The following is a 22,323-nucleotide window of genomic DNA, read 5'->3' as shown; positions in this document are numbered from 1 at the left end:
ACCCTGTGGTTTTCAGTCTTTGATCAACTCTTATTTCTAACCCAGCTTGAGATCCACAAATTAAAACTGGTTTGAACACTGTCTTGTATACAGCTAGTATAGTGTTTTCACTAATTTCTCTCTTATTCCATATAAATTTATAAAGTGTTGTCTTCCTACCATACCAGCTTTGCTAATTCTACTGTTCTCTATTTCCATATTTAGTTTGCCATCTTCACTAAAACAGCTGAAATGTTTTACTTGTTCTATTGGTTCTCCATTTAGAAAGCAATTGATGTTTTCAATATTCCTGTCTGTCATAATATTTTGTATTTTTATGGCTGATTTTCAACCCAAATTTATTAGAGAAGATATTCAATTTAGGAATCTTGTAGGCTTGTACTGGATTTATGTAGGAGTGCAGCATCATCTGCACAAAGCAAAGATCTCAGATTAACTAATCTTGATATCAGATCCCTGAATGCCCCTTTAGGGTACACATCAGGAAACTGATGATGACTGATTGATATCAGACCTAATGCCACTTTTCATAATGTGACCCATATAGATGATGAACAATAATGGAGATAATATGCACCTCTTTTTCACACCTCCTTTAATATAACACCATCTACTTATATTTCCTTCAATTCTAAGTGCAAACTTACAACTGAAGTATAAACTCATATAATTATTATTATTACTTGACACCTCCAGGGAGTCCAGAGACTCACTGAGGGAGGGCATTTGCTCTACAACTCTCTATCTCCACCACTCACAATCCACCAACTACAATGAACCACAACTAAACCAACGGCATCTACCGCCCACCACTAGTATTTTCACAGACAATCAAACATCCAAGCTCACAGCAGGATTCAAACCTGCCTGTTGGCTGGAGAGCAGATACGCTAACCACTTGGCCAACCAGGCCAGCAATAATGTCCCATTTACACCATATAATTGTAGTAGTTTAAATAACTTTTCTCTTTGCACCTTGTGTTATGTCTTTTCTAGATGCACAAAACTCAAATACAAGTCCCTGTTATATTCCTGTGATTTCTCTCCTATCTTGTCTTAAAGCAAAAATCTGATCCTGACAATCTCAATTTTTGGCATGAATTCAGATGGTTCTTCTCCAGGTTTCCTTTCCAAACTTTTCTTTGCTTGTTGTCAACCATGCTTGCATAAATTTTACTAAATCGAGAAATTTCCTTATAATTCTCACAGATTTATTCCCCTTTTGAAAGATAGAAACTCTAAGAGCTCTGATGCTATCCAATCATCTGGAATTTGATCCTTTGCCCAGACTTTCTGAATTATGCAGTGCAGCTACTGTAAAATTTTATAGCTCTATATTTAAGCATTTCTAATAACTGCTGTCCTAATTGAATTCTCTTGAATATTTATTATTATTGTCCTACTTCTTGTTTCATTTAGTAATCTTTCAAAGCAATTACTCCAGAAACTGAGAATATCTTCACTTTTCTTGTCCTTTATCATCTCTGATTCATTCTGAAGTACTCTTTCCTCCATTTGTAAACTTTTCAGATAGCCTTCAGAACATTGATCACCTTCCTAATATTATCTTCTATATTCATACCAAAATCCTCCCATGATGCTTGCTCAGCTATTGTTAAGCATAGCTTTATTTTCTTACATTTTTCTCTGTATTCTCAGAGCACATGCTAACTTTCAATAAGCTTTCATCTTTTCCATGACTGTCCTCTTTAACTTCCTGAGTACACCAAAGTTCTGATTTTTCTATCCTTGCAGACAAATTCACCACAGGCTTAAATGAGTGAATCAATCAATGTTTTATAGAGTTTATTTATAAGTCTCCCTGGTTTGGTTCTTGTTTTCAAGCCTCTTACACATTTCTTATTGCATAATGTTTGTGTATTTGAGTCAGCTCTGAAAGCTGATTGATTTGATTCTTTTTGAAACTTTTCTTTTCAATAATGTTCAGTTTTATTCTGCTCAAAACTGAATGGTGATCACTTCCTATTTGAAACCCTCTGTCTCTACTCTTGTGTCCTGTGCCAGCAATAAAGATACTGTTAACAATAATAACATAGTCAATGAAACTTAAATATAAAGAGCCAATAGGCTTCATTTCGGCGATATGAACATTATTTAAATTAAGGGGATATTAAACCCCACATTGTTTTAAAACCGAATAAGAAACTCAAAGATTGGAATCAGAGAGTTTCATGTCGAATATAGTAAACTATAAAAATATCGGCAATTACTAGCGTGAGCTAATGCAAGTAGTCCTAGTACGTTTAGTATATATGCAGAGGACATCATGCGTGAAGCATTGGATAAGCTCAGGACAGGAATTACGATAGGAGGTAGATTGATCAGTAATCTGAGGTACGCTTGATGATACAGTACTCCTGTGTAATGACATGGAAGAACTAGGACTAATTCTTGACAAAGTTAACAAGATCAATAATAACAGAGGACTTCAACTCAATTCTAGCAAGACAAAGATCATGGTTCTCAAAGGAAAAACAAACAGAGAAGCTCTTGAGAAACAAGTGTATCTTAATGGAGAAAGAATTGAGGAAGTCAGCAAGTGTGAGTACCTGGGATCCATTATTAATGTGAAGAATTGCTGTTCAGAAGATGTCAGAAAAAGGTTAGGAATGGCTAAAACAACAGTCAGAGACCTGTCTAAAATCTGGAAGGATGGATCTATCTCCATGGAAACAAAGATGAGGATTTTAGATGCAGTTGTTTTTCCAACAGCGACTTATGGATGCAAGACTTGGAACCTGAAGAAATCAGATAAGAAATGGATATCTGCTTTTGAGATGTGGTGTTACAGAAGGCTGTTGAAGATATCATATACTGAAAGGCATACAAATGAATGGGTGTTAGAAAAGATTAGTAGAACTTTAAGGCTCTTTAAGGATATTGACAGAAGAAAGTTAAAATATTTTAGACACATAGAAAGGATGGAAGGAGGACTTCTCAGAACAGTAATAGAAAGTAAAGTTCTGGAAAAAGAGGCAGGGGTAGACCATCAGTGAGATGGATGGATGGCGTGTGTGGAGTGACTGATCTTCAGAGAGTTGAGGCTGCCAGAAAAGCAAATAACAGGACTAATGGCGAGGCCTGGTGTGGAACATCATTGGAGTGACCATACGGCATCTGTAGATGCCCAGCGAACATAGAGAGAGATGAGATGACCAAATCCAAGACCCTTAATCCTCGTGTGCCCTCTGTTACATACTGTCTGAGGTAGTTATCCCTCAAAAACTCAAGAAACTCAATTTTTTTACTTCCAGTTACTATCTCATCGTTCCAGTCTATATTGCCATAATTAAAATCAGAAATGATCATAATGATCACCCGTTTCTTATTTGCTTGGCTAATATGACTACATTTCACTATCACCACCATTCACATTACCTGGTCTATAACAACATCCCACCAAGTATTTGATTCCATTCACCTCTATCTCACCCAATACTGCCTCAAAACCACTGGCACTATTTCCGTCTTGCATCTCTACTTTGTATGGATATTACTCTTTCTCTATCATCAATAGCACCCCCCCTCCCTTTTCACCCTTCTATCCTCACGAAACACATCATACCCTTCCATCTCTATTCCTGTCAGGATGTCATCCTCTTCCAGCCATGTCTCACTTATTCCGACAATCTTTGGGTGAACAGACGCAATTAGTGCAACCATTTCATCTGTCTTGTTTCTTATACTTCTAGCATTTGTATACAAACACAACAGCTCATTTCTGGATCTACAGCTAATTCCACTGATACCACTCACTTGATGTGATCTCTCCATGCTCGACTGGGGCCATTTCCCTTTCTGCTTCTTCATTTTAGAACCCTTTTCAATTCCAACTGTTTCCTCTTGATCAATGGTCATCCCATTCCTTTCTTGCCTACACATGCTCTCACCTCCTCTTGGAGCACCTTTCTCACGCTGTGTACCCCCTGTCCACCCTGAGCCTCCCCATTTCCCTGCTCCTCTTGCACACCCATTCTCTCATTTTCTATACTCATACCACTCACTTCCCCATTCATGTAAGAAAGTTTTAAAGCGAATAAAAGTTGAACAGTTTTCGGATGTGAACTATAGACTAAAATACACAAACATTATTAAAAAAAAATTAAAGAATTTGAGAACAGGAACCAAACCTTGGTGATTCATTGGCAAATCCTGAAGAAAACATCGATTGATTCAGCCAGAGAGGCATGTGGTGAGGTTGTCTGCAAATATAGAAAAATTGGAACTCCATGGTGGACAAAGAAGTTAAACAGGCAGTGAAGGAAAAGAAGAAAGCATAACCAAAGTCCCTGGCAAATAAGTCAGCTTGTGCTCATAGTCAGAATATAGAGACAAATGTAAGAAAGCTAAACACTGTGTAAAACTAGCTAAACAAAAGTCATGGGAAGACTTTGGTAAGAACATAGAAAATAAATACAGCAATCCCTCAATTAGTGCGCCTAATGTGTTCTCAAAAACAGGCACGTTAATCAAAATGCACTAATCGAATATAATAATCTATGGGGAAAATGTATAATTCGTTCCTCAGATTTCATTTTTGATCCTCAAGTTTTTTTTATAAAAGAATTAGGGTATGTCTCAGGGTCTAGTTAAAGGAAAACCATGAAGCTGAAAGACAATAAAACATATTCAGAACATAAATTTATTATTCAACTTCTTAACAAAGAATTGAGCTAACGTAGTTTGACAGGCATTTTGTTTATTTTTTTCATACAATCGATGGTATGGCCCTATTGCCTCTTCTACTCTAATGCAAATTTTACTGCTTCTCTCTTCATTAGGGTGAGCCTCTAAGCATTGCTGCTTAAAAACTTTGATTGCACAAAAAATATTTTCAAATTGTTTTTGTGAAATCTCTTTTGGCTGACTATCAGTGGTTAAATTTTCTTCATATTCTTCGGGATCTTCATGCTGTGCATCTAAATTTAGCAGATCAGAATCACTCAATTCTTCAGAATGAGATTTAATTAACTCTTGACATTATCATTGAAGGGGAGAAAGAAATGAAGGATGTATGAATTGGTAGCGATCACGCAAAATCACATGCTTTATAGACAAAATTTCCCAACTGTTATACAAGCAAAATAGCTACCTCTTTAAAAACTACAATGATCATAAAAGAGAAGTTAATTTTCCGATGTATAATAATAAACAACTCATTCCAAAAGATGGATTGATTACCCTATTATCGGAATGGATTCACCTTTTTGTGACATGCGAGTGTCGAAGGGTCTGGAATCTGTGGGTGTACTATAGCAGACGACATAAATTCTGGCGGTAAAAATTTGCAACATAGTATACATAGTGCACATGGAAGTAGTGTAGTATGCTGCCATTAAAAATAACTTCGTAAAATGTTTTAAATTGGTAACTAAATTATTTCATTCTGGTGAGTGATTTTTTAAAATAGTTAGCCATAAAAATGTATAGATAGAAAATTTTTAAAATCTGTAACATTTATTTTTAAGATGTATATAGGTGCTAATCAAATTTTGGTATCGAAAAAAATGATGCACTAATCCGGGGCACATTAATCGAGGGATTACTGTATCAAGAAGGTTGCAAGCTATTCTGGTGGTTATTTAAAAAGCTAATTAAATAACCACCAGAAATGGAGAAAAGAGTACTGTAAAAGGAATTAGAGATGATAAAGATGACATGAAAACTGGAGAAAAAGATATCCTTGATGTATGGAGTAATTACTTTGAAAAAATTGATAAATGAGACAATCAGTGACAGCATAGTGGTAAAAAACACTCAACGGGCATGCAGTCCAAAATACACATCCAAACTTGAAGTAGAAAAAGCCTGAAATGTGGAAAGGCAGCTGAAGTAGATGATATTCGACCAGAAAAAAGAGAAATAAAACTGCATGTGAGAAGTTTGCCTACAAATTTAGCAGAGGTACTTTCCTGTTGAGTGTTCCTGGTAAGATTTATGAAAGTATACTTGAGAAACGGTTGAAAAGAACAGAAGGTTGGAAGGGAAGCTTGGTGGAGAACAAGCTGAATTCAGGCCAAATCGAGGCTGTCAGGATCAGATTTTCACTTTAGTCGAAACAAATAGTTGAGAAATCACGGGAATATAACAAACATATGTATTTAAGTTTTGTAGATCTTATATTATTATTATTATTATTATTACGGGCAACTCCAGGGAGTCATTAGACTCATCGAGGGAGGCCCCCAATCATATTCATCACAGCTATTCTACATTCATACAGTATCTATCATACCTCGCCTTAAACTCATTCACTGTCACAGCATCCACCACAGACTCTGGGAGCGCAATCCACTCATTCACCACTCTACAAGTAAAGAACCCAGCCCTAACACCTTTACTAACCACACTTTTGCCCGGTTTCCATGGATGTCCCCTAGTCCTCCCACAACCAGCCCTGTTCTCAAAAATATCTTCTGAATTAATTTTATAGAAACCCTTCAGTAATTTGAATGTCTCAATCATATCTCCCCTCCTCCGCCTATCAACCAATTTTTGCAACGCACAAATCCTCAACCTGTACTCATAAGGTTCATTCCACAGACCTGCTATCATCTTGGTCACTCGCCTCTGGATCCTCTCCACCTCCTCCCCATCAAGAAGGAACCTAGGTGCCCAAATCTGGGCACAGTAGTCGAGATGAGGTCTTATCAAGGCTCGATACAGAGGAACAATAACCTGCTTGTCAACGTATTCTTTAGCAACCAAGTGATTTGATGAGCTGATTTGGCCACTTTTGCAATGTGCCCCCTAAACTTCAACTCCTTATCCACCAACACTCCTAAATCTCGTGCCTCATCAATTTCCTGGAGTACAGTTCCACCAATGTAGTAATCTGCTGCTAATCTTTTCACCCCAAAATGTATAACCTTACATTTTGCCACATTAAATTGACATCCATTCACCTTAGCCCAGACCTCCAATCTATCCAAATCATCTTGCAAAATTTTGATGTCATCTGCATTCACTATTGCCCTACCCAACTTTGCATCATCCACAAACAAATGAACTGTTCCTCTCAGATCCTTTCCTATATCATTAATGAACAAAATAAACAGCAGTGGGCCAAGAACAGATCCTTGTGGCACACCACTAGTCACAGGCCGTCTTGTGGATTCTACTCCTGAATAAACCACTCTCTGATATCTCTCTGTCAACCACCCTCCTATCCATCTCACCAACCCTATATCCATCCCCATATGCTGCAATTTACTGATTAGAATTCCATGTGGTATCCTGTCAAAGGTCTTAGCAAGGTCCAGTAGAATCACTGTAAACCCATTACCCTTATCCAGTTCAGCCGTCACTGTGTTATAGTAGTGAGCAAGTTACCGAGGCATGACCTACCCTTCACAAAACCATGCTGTCCCCGATACAGTATCCCATTTTCTTCTATCCAATCTTGTATTTTCCTCTTGACCATTTTCTCTAAGACCTTGATAATGATTCCTGCTATGCTGATTGGCCGGTAATTTTCAACAGCAGCCTTGGAACCACCTTTATGCAGCGGAACTATTTTCCCCTCTTTCCACCCCCTTGGGACTGACCCCGACCCGAGGCTCAAATTAAACAAAGTCGTACGTGAAGCGGCTCAAATTCTTTAGCCGCTTCACGTACGACACGAGCTGGTATACCATCCAATCCCACAGATGTATTGACATTGAGGTTCTGTAATAGACTAGTTACCTCTACTTCATTCATCACAATTCCAGTATAAGCTGTTGGTTCTTCCATTCCTGCAATGTCACCACCTGGATAATATACTCTTGCAAAGTGCTCGCTCAGTAATTCCAGTATATCGACTAATTCGGTTACCTCCCTACCCTCAGCATTTTTTAAGATCATTCTACCATGAACATTTTTCCTTTTACTTGCAACATATTGAAAAAACTGTTTGGGATTCTCTTTAGCCTGCATGGCCAATTTTTTTTCGTAATCTGCTTTTGCATTTCTTACCACCCTTGTTACCATCCTGGCCTGAGCTTTATACTGTTCCTGCACCTGCTAGTCACCTTTCTCCTTAAATTCCCTCCACAATTGTTTCTTTTTTTGCAGCTCAAGCTTAATAGTGTTATTCATCCATTTAACCCCTACTTGATTTATTATTCGGACTCTTGGTATACAGTCAACCATTGCCTCCTGCAAACACTTCTTAACCACCTCCCATGCACTATCAACATCCAGCCCTTGCAGTTTTACATGTCATGGCACTGAACCAAGCACACACCTAAGCTTCTCATACTTACCAGCCTTGTAATTCCACACGTACCGTCTTAATTGTAAATTCCACTCCTTTAGCCACCTCCCAAGTCATGACCTTATGGTCACTCTCACCAATTGGTGGCAACATGGTCATGTTCGTTACAGCCACATTCTCAGTTGCAATTACTAGGTCAAGCACTCTCTGTCCCCTGGTATTTTCCACTACATGCAGCCGCAGATAGTTGTCCCTTAATAACTGCATAAAATCCAATTCCTTCCTCCCATGTGCCCTCTCCTCTTTCCAGTCAATGTTACCATAATTGAAATCACCCATAATAATTACCCTTCTTTCACTCATTTCTTCTATTTGCCTATGCATACTATCCCCACGATCGATTCCATCACCTGGTCTATAGCAGCACCCAATTGTATATTTTGTTCTGCTAGATTCTATCTCACACCAAACAGCCTCAAACGTGCTCTTTTCTCTATCCTGCAGTTCAACTTCTATACTCCTTGGCTGCAACTCATCAGCTATCATCAATAACACTCCTCCCCCTTTTTATTCACCCTGTCACTCCTGAACACGCTATACCCGTCGCATTCAATCCCACTAGCTTTATCATCTTCTGTCAGCCATGTTTCACTAATACCAATAACCTGTGGTCTGGAAGTGCCAACCAAGGCCAAAATCTCTTCCTTCTTGTTCCTAATACTCCTGGCATTAGGAACAAGAAGGAAGAGATTTTGGCCTTGGTTGGCACTTCCAGACCACAGGTTGTTGAAGTGCCAACATTTGTCCCATCCCTACTTTGATGCCTTATACTAACTATCCCATTCTGATTTGTTGCAGAAGCCCATTTGTCCCATCCCTACTTTGATGCCTTATACTAACTATCCCATTCTGATTTGTTGTCCTTCGTACTCGCTCGGGCATAATAAACTCATTCATACACTCAACTGCCTCCCTAAAGTCTGCATATCCACTCCCTCCCCCCTTAATAAATCTAGTTTCCCTGAGTCTGTACATCCACTTCCACATCATTCATCAACACTTTTTCAAGCCTCCGTACACCAACTCCATTCAAATGTAACCCATCCATCTTATATAAGTCCTTTCGCTCGAACTCATTCCACACATCCACAAATTCCACACCACTCTCTATGCATAATCCACACATAAAGTCATTGGCAATTATGGCCCTCCTTCTAAACACTTCACTGTCATACCATGGTAAAATACTCACCATCCTAACTCTCTCACTCTTCTCTTTTGCTACCTCAAGTAATTCCCTCACATCCTCTATCATTTCCATTTTGCCCTCTTTCAAATCATTTGTTCCTGCCACGATTATCATCTCTTTCACCTTCTGTTTTTGCACTCGAATAGATTCGCTGACGTCCTTTATGTTCGCACCCGGCTGGTATGACTTCGTCAAACTCTCAACTATCACCTCTTAATAGCGAATCCCCATACAGCACTCGCTCGTTCATTTTATTGACGTTTACAAACATTCTATTATTTGTTGTCACAGACTTACAGCGGTTATTAGTCGGTATGTTCAGCACACGTTTTTCCATATGCTCCAGTTGCCTTTTCGCTCTGTGTATCGCACCGTTCAAATGCGCAATTTCACTACTCGCATTTATCTCACCATTTTCATTATCAATCAAATCATCCATTCGTTCTGTATTTCTACCTTCATTTACACTTTCAACGACGCTCTCACACCTATCTGGCACTACCACGCAATTCTCTATCACTCTGCCATTTTCTACATTCTGACTATTGTTAACGATATCACTCTTGCCACCCGAAACATGCTTGAGATCCTCATTCTCCTTACACTTTCTGCACATATTAATTCCACTATCACCCTCTAACCAGACTCCCACCGCTCTTCGCAAAGCATACATCTTACAGACAGCACATTGCATAAATTCGTTTACATCAAAACTCTTAAACAAACATGGCGACCTGGCCGCCATTTTTTTCTTTATCGGTGCCATATGTACGTTATCTTATCTTAAAAATAATACTTAAAATAACAGAAAACACACAAAAATTGCACAGACACACCAAGAAACAAAAAGCAAACAATACTACTTAAAATTCTAGTAAAATTGTCAAAGTTAACACAAAATACTACTAATCTTTTCAGGAGCTCTCAAAAGCCGACGATCAAATCAGTGCGACACCAAGCGGGAACGATTATATGTTTTACATTTCATATGACAAGGGTGCCAAGAGAAAAGCTATTCAAAATGCTACAGTTGTATTGTGTCAATGGGGCATTATACCAAGCAATACTTGTCTTTATTTGAGTTGTAAGTCAGCAGTTAGAACTGAAGGAAGTACAGGAAGACGGTTTAATGTTAAATCTGCTGTCAGACAAGGATGTTCATTATCTATACGGATCACATTATGAAGGAAAGTGGTATTAAACTTGATATCAAAATTGGAGATGTTAATCTCAGCTCTTTACTTTATGCAGTTATACTCCTAAATAAATCTAGTACAAGTTTGCAAGATTCCCTGACTAAACTGAATAACTGTTGTAATAAATTTGGTATGAAAATCAGCAATAGCAAGACAAAGACAATGAAAATAGGCAGAAGCATTGAAAATATCAACTGCACTGTGAATGGAAAACCTATACAACAAGTAAAACATTTCAGCTATTTGGGCATGATTTTTAGTGAAGATGGTAAATTAATATCGAAATAGACAACAGAATCAACAAAACTGGTATGGTAGGAAGTCAACTGAGTAAATTTATATGAAATAAGAGAGAAATTAGTCAAAACACTAAATTAGCTGTGTACAACACAGTGTTCAAGCCAATTTTAACTTATGGATCTGAGAGAGCACAAATATGAGAGTCCTGAGAAATATTAGGGGCATGAACAGATGGCATCAATGGCAATATCATATTAAAAACGAGGATATTAGGAAAGAACTTAACATTGTTATCATTCAGGAATACATTAGTAGAGCTAATCTTAGGTGGTATGGTCACTTAAACAGAATGGGAGAGAAAAGATTAGCAAAACAAGTGTTCTCTGCCAAGTTGGCAGGAAAAAGACCCAGGTATAGGTGGACTGATACAGTAAAAAGTGTTATGGTCTTTAATGTTTTCCATTCAGTAGGTACTTTCCTTAATTGTATTCAGGTAAACCTTTCTGCTAAAGCTGTAAAGAGTATTTGTCCACCCATTTTTAATTCATCAGATTTTATACCATCAATTCCTGGTGATCGGTCATTTTTCATATGGTGGATAGCCATTTTTACTTCTTCAGGTAGGACAAATGGTATTTCCAATTTTTCGTCAGGTATTGGAGCTGTGATTACTTGTTTAGACGAGTAAAGGTTCTCATAAAATGATTTTACTATTTTTTCCATTTCACCTCTGTTTGTGTGTCTGTTTCCTTGATTGTCTATGAAGGCTGACAGTAGTGGTTGCTTTAGATTTATTTCTTTTTCTACTTTTTTTAGGCTACTGCGGAGCCTAGCTGCTTCTGCCAATTTTGTTGTTCTGTATATGTTATAGTCATCTTTGATATTCTGCCTCAGAGTTGTTTACAAATAATTTTATATTTTAGACGGTCTTTTCCTGTATCTTTCAGTATTCTTCTTTTCTTCAATAGTTGTATTGTTCTTGCTGATAGACATTCCCTGGTCTTAGGAGGAAGTTCATACGAGGTTCTTTCTTTGCAGTTCATTAATTGATTGTTAAAGTTTGTTAAATCTTTGTCAATGTCATTTTTTAATTTCCAGTTGGTTTCTTCCACATTTTTTCTAAATTCTTCTGGGTTTATCTGTTTTGAGCGCTTTTTATGGTTGGACTGTGCTCGTATGCGTTCTTAATTTTTTTATGTATTTTGAGGGTGGCTCTTATTGGACGGTGTTCTGAATGAATGTCGCAGTAGGTTTTCCCAATGACTTCGACATTTTTTATTATTCTTTTGCAATCTGTTAGGATGAAATCAATTTCATTTCTTGTCTCTCCATTTGGAGATTGCCAAGTCCATCTTTTTCCAGTTCTCTTTTTAAAGAAACTATTCATAATGTACAGTCTTTCTGCTTCTACAAATTCTGCCAGGAGTTCACCTTGTTCATTTCTTTCCCCCTCTCTCTCCCATGGTCCAATGTATTTTTCTTCAATAAATCCTGTACCAATCTTTGCGTTGAAATCTCCAGACACTATTGTGTATGTTGTTTTTTTCTGTAATGTTTCTTGTAGGTGTTCATAGAAATTTTCTATTTCTTCTTTGTCAGCTGTTGAGGTGGATGCATAGGCTACTATTATTTTTATTGTTATGGATTCTCCAATTTTTAATTTTAGTGTTCCTAGTCGTTCAGAATGGATCATGCAAGAAATAATATTTTTAGTTAGCTTTTCATTTATGATGAAGCCAACTCCTCCAGCTGTTGTAGCATTATCTGAAGCTACAAAGAAAATTTGGTTGCGATTGTTCCATTTCGCTGTTAATTCAGAGCTTCTGATTTCATAAATAGCAAGAGCATCAAACTTTACATTTTGCCGTTCTTGAAGCAGGAAATCAATATGGGAGTCGGAAGATAGTGTTCGAACGTTGAAGGAACCAATAAATAGTGTCGGATTTCCAGATGGTGGTCTGCCTTCCTCTGCGAGATTCTTAGCACCCATCCCCTGCTCTTGCAGATTTCTCACCACCACCTTGGTGGGATTACAAAGAGCCACACAGGACTGGGGGCCTTTTTTTCTTCTACTTGCTGGAATCTTTACAGTGGTCTACAGCACTTCTCCTGACCAAGGTTCTGAAGTGTGCCTTTGGTCCACGGCTCCTTATTCGTTATTCAGAGCTGTCTGATTGGGCTCCCCTCATCTGCCACCCGAGGGAGGTGCTTGGTAGGGGTGAGGTCCCACCCCTGATAATGTTAGAGTCATGAGGTATCAGATTGATTTGGAGAAAAATTGTAGATAGAAATTTAGTAATGAAGTAAGTTTTTCATGTAGTACTATCATATCCTGTACACCCCTAGAGGGTACATGACATAAATTTGATAATGATGATAGGTTGTAAGGATCAAGAAGGAAAAGTATTAACTGAGAAAGAATTAGTTAAAGAAAGATGGAAGGAATATTTTAAGGTTCGTGTGTAGAGGCTTAAGTGCTGTGAAGACATCATGTTGGAGACTTAATGGAATGTATACAGCACTCAGAAAGGATTAACATAGGTTTAATACTTCCTATATTTTGTCCTAGTCACTAGGACATCTTCGGGGATTACAAAAACAACTAATGTAACATGAACACAAATATTATACAATACTAAGCCCAACCACGTGGGTGACACTAAAGTCCTATCTAGGTGGAGCGCCCTCTAAGGGCGGTTGTAGGTGGCCTGGAATGTAAGGTGGGACCTCTGGTGATGAGTGTTTCCCAAATCTTCGAAAGCTTAATACAACCGTATTTATTGAGATTTGGTTGATTTCTGAGAGCTGCTGCTGCTGCTTCTAAGAATAGTCTCTCTTTCTTGAATTTGCTGTGGTGGAGCATGGTGGTTTTCTTCCAAGAGACCCTGTGGGTGGTGTCTAAGACATGGTCAGCCAAGCCTGACTGACCATAGTTGTGTTTACAGATGTAAGACTTGTGTTCCTCCAGGTGGATGGATGCTGATCTACCTGTCTGTAAGAGATTGTTATGGTATCAATGTTGAAGAGGTTTTGCCAAAAACCTTGGAAGATCAGTGGAGAACAAGAGGGCATCCCTGGAAGCTGTATAAGGATGGTGTGAACAAGGGATGAGAAGCAGGTTTTTTGCATGCAGAGTTGTGAGATTAGAATACCTTGCCCGGGTGTTGTGTCTGCAGAGAATTTGAGTGTGTTTAAGGCACAGTATGATAAGCTGTTAGTATGACAAAAGGACCACCTAGATGAGTCTGACACAATGGGGTCTTAGGGTACTAATAATAATAACAACCTCACTATTTCTGCTTGTCCCATGTAATCTCATACTGCACATTTGCAATCTACCCTCTAAACTTCAAGTACATCATGAAGAGATTGAGAGCAGTTGATGATGATGAGGAGAGACTGACTGTAAGTGAGCAAGAGATATATGGGGAATTGAGCAAACTTGATGTTAATAAGGCTGTGCGAATTGATAATATATCACCACATATTTCGAAGGAATGTGCCAGGGATTTTCTGCCTTGACATATTTTTTTAATATGAGTCTTGCACTGGGTCAAGTTACAAAGGAGTGGAAGGAGGGCAAGATTGTGCCACTTCATAAAAAAGGAGATCAAACTCAAGCATCAAAATATAGGCCTGTCTGTGTGTCAGATGTTGTGGTTAAGTTGTTGGAGAGGCTGGTGAGAACCAGGATCCAAAATTGGGTTGCTAACAATGGTATTATCTTTGATGGACAGCATGGATTTGCTAAAGGGAGGTCATGTTTTAGTAATCTACTTACTTATTACAATAAAGTGACTGCTTCCTTGGACAGAGGAGAAGGATACACAGTAATATACTTGGATTTCACAAATTCTTTTGATAGAGTACCTCATGATAAGTTGACAGTCAAACTAGAGCAGATGGGGTTGGATATTGGATTAGTGCATTGGGTTGGAGACTGGCTATCTGATAGGTATCAACAAGTTGATACCTATCAGATAGGTATCAACAAGTTGTATATGGGGCAGCAATTTCCCAGAAGACGAAAGTGGTGTGCCTCAGGGTCTGATTTAGGACCATTGCTGTTTAACCTGTATGTTAATGATATTGGCAAAGATTTGGATGGGGATATTCAGTTTGCAGATGATGCAAAGTTAATACAAACTATGAAGAGGAGAGAAGATGTGGTCTTACAAGAAGACTTGAATAGATTGAGTGAATGGGCACAGGAATGAGGATACCAGTTCAATGTTACAAAATGTAAGGTTTTAAAATTTGGTAAACAAAGATGGGATGTAGAATTGTGGGTGGTGGGGTATATTATTCAAGTGGAAGAAATAGAGTCATCCTTCTGGAATGTCAAATATGAGGAAAGGTTGAGAAAATGCAATTTACAGAGTCTAGTGGATAGGAGGAAAAGGGGTGATATGATAGAGACCTACAAGTTAGTAAGGGGTTGTTATAGGATCAATGGTGAAGAGGTTTTACAGAAATCAGTGGGAGATTAGTGGAGAATCAGATGTCATCTCTGGAAACTGTATAAGGAGGGTGTGAGCTGGGGAGTGAGAAGCAGGTTTTTTGCATTTCAAAAATTCACATGCAAAGTTGTGAATTTCTGAAATGCCTTGCCTGAGAGGATGATGTCTGCAGAGAATTTGAGGGTGTTTAAGGCATGGTGTGATGAGCTGTGTGTAAGACAAAAGGGCCTTCTAGATGAATCTTTGACTGCATGGGACCTTAGGGTAATAATAATTATTATTTCTCTTTGTGCTGTAAATTATTCCATTAAAGTGCAACATTCTGTAAACCAGCTCCTAAGCCCAAATACTTGCCTCCTGCAACCATTACATAGGATTTCAGCAAACGTAGTGCAATCCCATATATTAAGGACACATCAGTAATGATAGCTAAATTTCTCTATAAACATGATCTCCAGGTGTGCTTAAGGGTCAAAGCTGTATAACTGAGAGGAGACCTCCATATAGCCTTTAAAGGAATGCGGAGAACCGACCAGGGTTTCTGACCTAATGTCCAATCCTCACCTTCTCGTGGTGCACCCTATTGGGTATCTACTTGGATACTGAACGAACGAGGATGAGCTGGCAATTTGGGATTTAGCCAACCAAATTGTATTCTTATTGGTTAAACCAAAATAAAAAATGATGGTACAACATGACAAAATTTCATGCCAGCTGGGGCATCGCCCGGTTAAACAAGGTCCCCGTTGTTTTTGCCAGGGAACCAGGGTGAACAGCGAAAAGTCAGCTACTGGAACAAATCTGAAAACAAACCCCAACTCAACATCACCAGAGTTAAAGATTGGTACTATCAATGTAAGAAGCCTGAATGGCAAAGAAATGGAGCTAGCTGAGGAATTAGATAAGTACCAGATCGATATAATAGGGGTGACTGAAACAAAAAAGACCAAAACTGGTGAAATCTTTCTGAGCAATAAATACAAAATGTTATATTCAGGCAATGACAATCAGGGAAAAGAAGGAGTAGCCATAGTATTCAACACAAAACACGAGGCTAATCTTCTTGAATGGCAGTCAGTCTCAAGTAGAGTAATGTGGACAAATATGAGAATGGGGAACTGGACAATGAGACTTATTTGTGCCTATGGTCCCACAGAAGGTTCTACTAAGGTAGAAGTGGAGGAATTTTTGAAGCTTTAGAGAAAGCAACTGACACAATGAAAAAGGAAAAGTTGGTCCTTGTTGGGGATCTAAATAGCAGAGTAGGAAATGATTGTGAGACATACAAAAATATTTTGGGAAAATTTGGAGAAAAGAGCAAAGCTAATAATAATGGCAAATATCTGTTGGATTTCTGCTCACGACATGGACTGGTTATTACTAACACCATGTTCCAACATAAAAATGTGCACAAATTCACATGGAGAGAAGAGGCTAGAAATAAGAAAAGGCTCATTGACTATGTTATTGTTGATAGTGATGTTTTCTCCTTGGTGCAGGACACCAGAGTGTACCGAGGATTTGAAATTGGAAGTGATCACTATTTAGACTTGAGCAGGATAAAATTTAATTTCATATTGAAAAGAATAACATGTAAGAAAGTTTTAAAGCGAATAAAAGTTGAGCAGCTCTCAGATGTGAACTGTAGACTAAAATACACAAAGATTATTGAAGAAAAAAATGAAAGAGTTTGAGAACAGGAATCAAATCTTGGAGATTCAGTGGCAAACTCTGAAGAAAACATTGATTGATTCTGCCAGAGATGCATGTGGTGAGGTTGCAAGGATAAAAAAATCAGAACTCCCTGGTGGACCCAGGAAGTTAAAGAGGCAGTGAAGGAAAAGAAGAAAGCATATCAAAAGTTCCTAGCAAATAAGTCAGCTTGTGCTCTTACAGAATACAGAGACAAATGTAAGAAAGCTAAACAGTGTGTAAAACTAGCTAAACAAAAGTCATGGGAGGACTTTGGCAAGAATATAGAAAATAAATATCAAGAAGGTGGCAAAATATTCTGGAGATTGTTGAAGAAGCTTAGGAATGGAGGAAAGAGTGCTGTAAAAGGAGTTAGAGATGATAAAGGTGACATGAAAACAGGAGAAAAGGATATCCTTGAAGTATGGAGTAATTACTTTGAAAAACTGCTAAATGTAACAAGCAGTGATGACAGCACAGTGGTAAAAAACACTGACCAGGCATGCAGTCAGGAATACATATCCATACTTGAAGTAGAAAAAGCCATCAAAGGCTTGAAATGTGGAAAGGCAGCAGGAGTAGATGATATTCGACCAGAAATGCTGAAGTATGGTGGTATAAGAGTCTTACAGTTACTGCACTGTATAGTTCAGAAAGCCTGGACAGAGGGACGAATTCCCAATGATTGGAGTAGAGCTCTCATAGTACCCATATATAAAAAGGGAAATAAAACTAAATGTGATAATTACAGAGGTATTTCCCTACTGAGTGTTCCTGGCAAGATCTATGCAAGTATACTTGAGAAACGGTTGAGAAGAATTGTGGAAGAAAAGCTTGGTGAAGAACAAGCTGGATTCAGGCCAAATAGAGGCTGTCAGGATCAGATCTTCACTTTACGACAAATAGTCGAGAAAGCATGGGAATATAACAAAGATCTGTATTTAAGTTTTGTCGATTTGGAAAAGGCATATGACAAGGTGCCAAGAGAGAAGCTATTCAATACGCTGCAGTTATATGGTGTCAATGGGGCATTATATCAAGCAATACTTAGTCTTTATTTGAGTTGTAAGTCAGCAGTTAGAATTGAAGGAAGTACAGGAAGATGGTTTAATGTTAAATCTGGTGTGAGACAAGGATGTACATTATCCCCTCTGTTATTCATTATCTATATGGATCACATTATGAAGGAAAGTGATATTAAACATGATATCAAAATTGGAGATGTTAATGTCTTCTCTTTGCTTTATGCGGATGATGTTATACTTTAAAATAAATCCGCTACAAGTCTGCAAGATTCTCTGACTAAATTGAATAGTTGTTGTAATAGATATGGTATGAAGTTCAGCAATGAAAAGACAAAGACAATGAAAATAGGCAGAATCATTGAAAATGTCAACTGTGTTGTGAATGGAGTACCTGTGGAACAAGTAAAACATTTCAGCTACTTAGGCACGATTTTTACTGAAGATGGTAAATTAAATTTAGAAATAGACAATAGAATCAGCAAAGCTGGTATGGTAGGAAGTCAATTGAATAAATTCATATGGAATAAGAGAGAAATTAGTTGGAACACTAAATTAGCTGTGTACAAGACAGTGCTCAAACCAGTTTTAACTTATGGATCTGAGAGCTGGGTCAGAAGTAAAACACTTGACCAAAGACTAGAGACTGCAGATATGAGAGTCCTGAGAAAGATTAGAGGCGTGAACAGATGGCATCAATGGCAATATCATATTAAAAACAAGGATATTAGGAAAGAACTTGACATTGTCAGCATCCAGGAATGCGTTAGCAGAGCTAATCTCAGGTAGTATGGTCACTTAAACAGAATGGGTGAGGAAAGATTAGCAAAACAAGTGTTCTCTGCCAGGTTGGCAGCAAAACGACCCAGAGGAAGACCAAGATATAGGTGGATTGATGCGGTACAAAGTGCCTTAGATGATAGAAATATAGGATTTGATAATGTTGGAGTCTTGACAAATAACAGACTGATGTGGAGGAAAATTGTAGATAGGAAGTTAGTAATGGTGTAATTTTTTTCATGTAGTACTATCATATCCTGTACACCCCCTGAGGGTACATGGCAGGAATTTGATGATGATGACATGATCTCCATTAATTTTTAAATCACTCATGCAGCTAGCTACCTTCATCCACTCTTCAAAAGATCAAATTCATTCTCTTGCACATCGTGTAGTATATAAAGTTTCTTGTACCTGCAGTCTAGCATACTTTGGACATATTGGTAGGCCAGTTAACTTCTACCTTGAAGAACACAAAAATTACATCCATGATCATCTAGTCCCAAATTGCCATAAGGCAATTTGGGACTAGCAAACTATGCTGTGAATACTCCTTCACATATTATTAAATAGAGAAAGACATCAGTTTCACGCAGAAGTCACTATAGACCCAAAAGACTATACACTGGTGTACAAAAACCGAAGGTGAACACTATTTCTGAAGATTACAACTGCAAATTCAGACAAATCAGCTTGTGGCAATTTTTATAACCGACTATTTCGAGTAGAAAGTGGGTATACATTCAAATTTTGTACAAAAGGGTCATGTGGTAACACTCAACAGGATAAAAGGCTGTGCTAAATGAATTGTGTCTGAAGGAAGTGCTTTTCAAGAAGGAATAAACTTGCAAACTTGGATTTCTTTGTAATGTCTCAAAGACATCTAGATAACTTCACATGGAGAAGAATTATTGGAAAGGCTGAAGAAGACCACAAAATTACTGATATTACAAGAGAGTTTGGAATCTCACATAGCATTGTATCTGGCTCTGGGCAGTGTTTCAAACCAATGGAATGTGTTCCAGATGTTTGATAATTGGTAACTCTCACTCTACCACAGTGTGAAGACAGATTTTTGGTTATAACAGAGCAAAACGTAATTAATGCACCATGGCAGGTCAGCTTGCAAATTGACTCCATTCAAGCATAGGTATGTGGACATCTCAACAAACTGTGGCAAAATGTTTGCAATAAATAGGCCTATACATCCAAAGACCTGTAGTCTACATCAATTTATCTACAGCTCATCACAGAGCACATTTTCAGTGGTGTTGTATCCATAAACATTGGATGACACCAATAGACTAATGTAGTGTTTACAGATGAGAGTCATTTTAGTCTTTATTCCCATTTTCCACGACACTTGATCTGGCGTGAAATTGGTACTACTTACCATTGCGAGAATGTTCTTGAAAGGGATAGATATGGCAATGCTGGGGTCATTGTGTGGGGAGGAATTATGCTTAACAGGTGCACTGAGCTACAAATGCCTGGAAAAAGGAACTCTGACTGGTGAATAATATTGCAACAAAGTTCTTTGATGCCATGTTCAATTGTTCTGTGGTGCTGTAGGCGAAGAATTATATTTACGGATGACAATACCACACCACCTCGTACATGAGCAAGTGGTGATACTTATGGAGAACATGGATATTATTCGAATCAAGTGGCCAGCACTTTTCCCAGATCACAACCTCACAGAACATGCATCCCCATATTGCATCCCTATTGGAATGCAATAGGGAGACATGCTGCTGCTTGAAATTCCACTCCAGAAAACAAAAAAAAGTATCCCTTATCCCTGCTCTGAAGGAGGAGTAGGCCAGTTTGACTCGAGAACTCCTGAATCACTTGGTGCTAAGCATGGTAACATTGTGAGAGCTGTATTGCAGTTCAGGATGGACATATTCCATGTTGAAATGTTTCTCTGCATAGTTTTCTGTAAGCACTGTGCATTAATTCCCTAACTATATACTTAGGAAATTTGTAACTTTTGTCAAAAACATATTGCAATTTAATTTGTATGAAATTTATACAACAATTTTTATGTAATGTAATTTATTAGTATGCTGCAATAAAGTTATGCCCACATTTGGCTGTAGTCATGAATTTTTTTTCATATACAAGTAAAAATGTAGTTCATCCTTACTTTTGGATGCCAGTGTATTTTGAGAATCAGCACTGCTGTGAGTCATCCGACAATCTCAACAAATATAGTGCATTCATTTGTCAAAGACCTGGGAGACGGTCATTCTGAGACCAGAAAAAGTGACTTCTCAAAATTAACTTTATGGTTAACCAGCCCACAGAAGGCACTTAGGACATTAGTTTTGTGTCAGTTAGAAACTGAATTGTTACTAAGGTTTTAGTGGAGTAAGGTTTTTAACTGTGATAAGCAATCACAGTTAAAATTTGTACTCTATGATGCTGGGTAAAATCCAACGAATATTAAGTTCAATAAATTGATTTATTTTTTCCTCCTTGGTGTTGATTATACTGTGAATTACTATTAGCCATAATCAACAACACCTAAGCCTTTCCACATGTACAGTATTCTTAAGACATTAACACAAAGGATCAAGGTATTATTACGTATATTATTTGCTCCATAATACATACTCCAACGAATTCATTCTTTCACTTATCTATGTTGCACTTTTTAGCCAATTGCTATAATCTTCATAAGAGAGAAACAATACTATACTCTTCTCTGCTTGCCTCTTAAGACACAGAGAATTGCAGCAAAATTATTCCTATATTCAGAGTACTTCTGAAAATATAGCCAAGTTTTTACATAAATATAATCATCATGCCAACTTATAAATCACACATCAAACTATGAATTCAGCCAAACCAGTTATGATATTAGTCAAACTACACAGAAGCATATTCCTATTATTACATGACACCTCCAGGGAGTCTAAACCACCACGACCACCACTAGTATTTCCACAGACAATTACAAACATCCATGCCCACAGTAGGATTCGAACCCACAGCTTTTGGCTGGACAGCGGATACACCAACCAGGCCAGGCATCATATAGTTATTCACTTTGAAGAACATAATAAATATATATGCTGCCTACATTATGACAATTAGGTCTTGAAAACTATCTTGTGAACATTCCTATAGATAGGATAAAGGGATGCTAGATGCCTGAATTGGCTTGAAAAAGTTCTTCTTCTTCCTATTCTATCCTTCCTTCTTGCATAATTTCAAGAGAACAGCTTTCAATCAGTTTGTCTTATCCATAATTACATATTGAATGGAAACTTAGAACTTAACTCAAAGTATGACTCACAAATTGAAAGTTACCCAGAGAAAAATGAAAATGAATATGCCTACATGACATTTAAAGACATGATATGCTCCTATTTGATAAGACTGAGAACAGGTGTAGAGGACACCAGTTACATTATGCATTCTAAATGAAGATGGGCTGGACATATTGCAAGTTATAATA

General features: G+C 37.9%; 1 protein-coding gene across 2 annotated transcripts in view; it reads right to left on the bottom strand.

Annotated features, from left to right (window-relative positions):
* LOC150100517 (enkurin) overlaps positions 1-22,323 on the bottom strand; it is a 119,114-nt gene that overhangs the window by 36,956 nt on the left and 59,835 nt on the right. The window lies entirely within an intron of this gene.

This window comes from Typopeltis vanoorti, chromosome 13 (genome assembly GCF_054136105.1).
Source record: "Typopeltis vanoorti isolate ZY-2024b chromosome 13, IOZ_Tvanoo_1.0, whole genome shotgun sequence".
Classification (NCBI taxonomy): Eukaryota; Metazoa; Arthropoda; class Arachnida; order Uropygi; family Thelyphonidae; genus Typopeltis; species Typopeltis vanoorti.
Note: the sequence above shows the minus strand (reverse complement) of the source record. Positions and strands in the feature narration are given on the sequence as shown.